The sequence below is a fragment of the Orbicella faveolata genome, unplaced genomic scaffold, assembly GCF_042242905.1.
Source record: "Orbicella faveolata isolate gen_17 unplaced genomic scaffold, um_ofav_v1 contig_36, whole genome shotgun sequence".
Taxonomy (NCBI): domain Eukaryota; kingdom Metazoa; phylum Cnidaria; class Anthozoa; order Scleractinia; family Merulinidae; genus Orbicella; species Orbicella faveolata.
Window position 1 is genome coordinate 16,368,608 of NW_028301565.1, and position 5,277 is coordinate 16,373,884.

At 40.4% G+C, this 5,277-nt stretch overlaps 1 pseudogene across 1 annotated transcript; it reads left to right on the forward strand.

Moving 5' to 3' along the window:
* The first annotated feature begins 716 nt into the window (after positions 1 to 716).
* On the forward strand, positions 717 to 4,279 carry LOC149102435 (uncharacterized; annotated as a pseudogene). Its single transcript, XR_016202477.1, has 4 exons — positions 717 to 1,749; positions 1,891 to 1,961; positions 2,382 to 2,567; positions 2,948 to 4,279. The product of XR_016202477.1 is annotated as an uncharacterized LOC149102435 (transcript).
* Positions 4,280 to 5,277: the final 998 nt, after the last annotated feature.

Consider the following 5,277-nt stretch of genomic DNA (forward strand, 5'->3'; position numbering starts at 1 on the left):
AAAGTTCATAGTAATATGAACTCAGCAGACATTTGCTCTGCGAGAAGTGTCGTTGATCGCGCGCGACGTTATGACGTTAAGGCGGCTGGTACCAGTTTTCTCGCGCGGGGAGTAGATTACCATCGTGCGTCACGCGTGAGTAACACGTACGATAGAGGCGGGAAATTTAAAACCCGAAAGACGAAAACAAATAAGGCGGCGCGCGGCTTTATTCGCGCAAGGTCACTTTGTACTGTTGGAGACGAAATTCGCATATAAATGAGGGTTTACCTGCTAGAGCAACTTTAGTCAATTCTGTGTATTTAAGAAAAATTGTTCCGGGAATTCGATGTTTCCCAAATTTCAAAGGAAACTCGGTCGATCGTGCAACCACCGGGAGCGTATAAAGGACTCGCAAAACATAACAAATCTACCAAGAATTTGTGTGAAAATCCAACAGAGTAAGCCTAGGAGGTTGTCTTTAACGACAACTACAACTGTAAATGAAGTTTTAGCAGCAAACAAAACAAAGCGCCTGTTCGAAGCCCGCTCGCCCGCGTGGGCACACGAAGCAGTCTGTGGTAGTCAAGACAGCTCATGAGCAACTGCTGATCTTATAAAGTCTGGATTTTTGAATGCGCGTCTACGCGCGTGGGAGTAACGGAACTCGCGACGGCTTTTACATGAAAACAAGTCCGGTGACCCCTTCTTTTTATTGTTTTAATATAATATCATTATTATTATTATTATTATTATTAGGAAGCGTCAGAAAAGAAATAAAAAAATTCTCCGGAGGGAAATTTGTACTTTGTGCAAATTGTCGTTTTTCCAAGTTTACAAGAAATCGGCTCCGTAAAATTATTTTAAAATTGTCGTGCATTTTCATTTTCAGATGCCAAAAGCTATTGATTAAAAAAAACTTGGGGTCACCGGGTTAATTTTTTAGTTATTAGTGACATAAGCGAAAAATCAGGTCTGGAAAATCCTTTTAGAATGTTGCCATGGTAACTGCTGACGACAAAATAACAACTTATTTATAATATAATCCAAACCTACAAAAATATTACAGTGGCCCTGATCTGCCTTTTTGTTCATTTCTTACAAAGTTATGAGCCGTCAAAAACCTGAAAACTGGTACGGGCCACCTTAAGACAGTATTTGTTTGTTCATTGGTTAAAGTGTATTTACGTCACCGGTGGAAAAATCCACCGGTAAATTTGGCGCGCTGCAAGTGAGAAAAGTCCTTTTCAACGGCGAAACCAACAAGCCAGGGAAGACTTATTGGAAAGGACTTTTAGAAAGTCTATTTTTGTAGATGCGCCATCCGCGAACTGAAGAACTGTCAAGTATTGCGCGCGCTAGAACGGTTACGACATCTTCACAATCTTAGCAATCCAACGATCTTTTGATTCCTTTTTCTTGCGCATTTGTGTCAATTGCTCAGAAACCTTCTTCCTTTCTTTTTTCATGTTATCCGTTACTTACCGATATATAACTCCTGATATGCTCATTGTTCGCCGTGTTGCTCGCGCTTGAATGACGGCTGTTGTGGCTGAATCTGATTGGCTTATTGCAACGCGCGCATTTTCCTCTCCTTTGTTATGTCACAATGTAAAACACTTTATTCGCAAACAGAGAAGCGTCTTGTTAGCCGTCTCTTTTAAAGCTCTCTAATTTTGTTTGAGAAGTTCAACGTGAACAGTTAAAATGGGACTAGCTTGGAGTTCTTATAAGTCGAAGAGAAAAGAGAAAAAGGATTACATAAGGCAAGTGAAATTTTATGGTATTCAGTCACGTTTTTCCGATTCCAAAAAAAGACCATAATTAAAAATGTTTCACCAACTGAAAGCACTAAAAATTTGAAAACTACGTTATCGAGTCGATAACGAACTTTTTTTGTCCAACAGAAAGCTAAGAAAGCAGTTAAAAGAAGCAGAGGAATGTATTACTCGTCTCCAGGAACAACTGTAGCTTGAAAATGAGTAAGTTTATTAGTAGTGTGTTCGGCTTAAAGAAGCGAGTTTAACACGGGAAGGGACTAGAAAAAGAAAAGGGTGCGGGGCACACGTTGCGCACACGAGAAGAAATCTCTTCGCTCCAATCCCTTCCCGCCCTTTTTGCGTTTGCCGTTTGCGAGGATGGACGCTCGCCGGAGTCTTATAGAAAAGATCGATTGCAGTCAGTCTGAAGTCATTATCGTTGCCAGAGCTACTCGATTCTTTTATTCCAAGCTTCCGTTGGTTAAGGAAATCGTTACACGCGCGGGAACACATCTGAGTTCACGCTTATGGTTAGCTTAGATCATGATCTCTTCTTTCATAAGATAATTGTCCCCTCATAAACTAAGGTGTAAATGCCCAGGGTATTAAAAAGAGGTTCTTTTTCTTTTCACGTTTCTGTAGCTTACTCGATCAATACCGAAGATGCCTCCACACTGACTCAATTCCTGACACTGAGACAGCCAAAGCAGATTGCATGGTTGCTGGAATGGAGGAAGAGGTGAAAGCTTTGGAGCGAAAGCTTTTCCTTGAGGAAATTGCAGTTAATATTACAGACGAGCGATGCAATTTTCTAGACAGGAACTTCAGGTGAGTTTTTGTTTCTATTAAGTCATTTAAACTTTTATTTTAAACGACAACGGTTACCTTATGACAACTTACGGAGAAACAAAACACGTGGTAGAAAAATGGAGGTCACGAATATTTGGGTACAATGCACTTCCCAATCTTATCCAGCCGTTATTAGGCTTGATATGCTATTTTTTTTTTTAAGTAAACGTGTAAAAACACGATAATTACCTTCCTGATATTAGCTACTTTTGGCAGTGGTAACGTAATGTTTCCTAGTCAGGATCATTAAACCATTTGTTTGCTTTGTCGCGCACTATTCACTTTCTTTAACTTCACCGCGCCTTAACTGAGCTATCCAAGTTTAATTGCTTAACCTTTTTGTCTCTAATTCGTTACAGACTTCTCCATGACAATGAAATTAGCCTTCATAGGCAGAGTTCAGTCTGTGAAACAGACCTGGCAGCATTAAAACTAAAACAGGAAGCTTGTCAATTTGGTCATTTTCTACAAGCAAATCCTGTGGAAGAATGGACTGTCTGCTCTCTGCCTAATCTTTACTTCAGAGACTTGTGAACTGGAAGTCTTATGAGCTTGTTAGTAAAAACAAAAGAAATAAATTGTCTGTACAGTTCAAGACAGTTGTAGGCTGAAGTTCCGCTTGCTTTATTTTGATGGAGAATTTGATGTAAATGTGTAAATAGTATTTCATTAAATAAGTTCAATCAACGAATCAGTATAAAAGTGTTTCTTGTTTGACCCTGAGCACAGTTAAACTTGCACGGATGAAGCTTCTGTTGAAGAAGCTTTACTAAGATGACGAGTAATACACTCTAATATGACCGTTTGATCGAGTATTTCATGAAGATGGGACCTCTTTGACTTGCCCTCGGTACACACTAAGTGAGAAACATTGCACTTTGAACATGCGTAAACTGGCGCTTGCTCACTGGTGGAAGAAGGTAATCCCTCGCATTTTTAGGGAGTGGTAAGAATCCAGTTTGCTAGTTCAAAAAAGTAAAAGACTTAAAGGGGATCCTTCTTAACTAAAGATTTAGAGCAGTTGCTAAGGGATTGCTGAAGGCGATGTTTAGAGGAATGCTATTTTGGAGCGTTTTGCTAAGCTTATTGGTGAATTTTATACGAGGGAAAGTTTGCTTTGAAAATGATATGATTTCCCGTGCGTAACTAGTGCCAGTCCAAAACCAGGCGTTAAAATTTTAAATCCCTAAAGCTTGGAAGAAAAGAGGAAGAGTATGAATCAGAAATAACTTGAATGAATGAATGAATGAATGAATGAATGAATGAATGAATGAATGAATGAATGAATGAGTGAGTGAGCGAGTGAGTTAGTGAATGAGTGAGTGGGTGGGTGAGTGAGTGAGTGAGTGAGTGAGTGAGTGAGTGAGTGGGTGGGTGGGTGAGTGAGTGAGTGAGTGGATGAGTGAGTGAGTAAGTAAGTGAATGAATGGATGAATACGCAAGAGTCCACTTGAGTAAAAAGAACGTCTGGTAGCAGGTTTGTCTGTCTGTCTGTCTGTCTGTCTGTCTTTCTGTCTTTCTGTCTGTCAGTCTGTCTTTCTGTCTGTCTGTCTATCTGTCTCTCTGTCTGTCTATCTGTCTTTCTGTCTGTCTGTCTGTCTGTCTGTCTAGACAAAAGAACTTAAGTCCACCACAAGGCCTAACTGCCTAACCACTTTGAACTTTAAACCCGTATTCCACCCACAAAAGAATTAAGAAAAAAAAAACAGATTAACAGGAGCACGCGAGGGATTACAGAGGCGGCATTTAGGACAGATAATTTTGTCACTTCGAATACTGTCTGCATCAAAGACGTTATAAGATCGAAAAACGTGGCATTTTTTAATATCAGTTGATTTTTAAAACTTTAGAGAGAATCCTCATCTTAAGTGGTATATATTAGGCATAGAGTTCCACAAGATAACTATCCTGATAAAACTATTCACGTAGTGACTACTGATGTCTACCCGTACTTGTAAACTGTTCCGTCGCTGTCACTGGCTATCACTGGGAAAAAACCACAGGGTGAATATCATTTTAGGCCTAAATAGTGCTGCAGTTAACCTTAATATCAGTCAGGTTAGCCGTAATATCATTTAGGTTAGCCTGAAAATCACGTAGTTTCGCCTAAATATCACTCCAGTTAGCCTGAATAGCTATCGGGTTAGCCTGACTAGCGCTCAGGTTACGAAATGGCAATGGGACTTCTGCAGTCTGGAGTCTGCAAACGTCATACACCGCTTCACTAAAGCCCCGGCCAAATGATCGCAACATTTTCAACGCAACATATCGCATCATTATTTGGTGCAAAATATTGCGCGCGTTTGTCACCCTGTTGCGACTTCGCAACACGTCGTAAGAGGGTGGCCAAACGTGCGCAACATTTTGCGCCCAACACTGTTGCGAAATACAGGTGAATATGTGAAAGATCATATATTTGAGCTGCGGAGAAAGCCGATATGAAGATATGACTGATCATCGTAGTTATACACACAACTTTACGAACTCTGAACTCACCCCTCTCACCTTAGAAAGAGTTTTTGTCCGCGCGCGTGATTTCAGGTTATTTTAATTAGCCAATCGTGGTCCAGAACGTGCACGCGCGTACATTTGAACTTCGCTGTCGTAATTTACCAGATTTTCATCCTTGTTGTATTTTCTTGCCGTGTTTGACATTCTTGGCCAGCCTTGCCGCTGATTTGGACGTTTT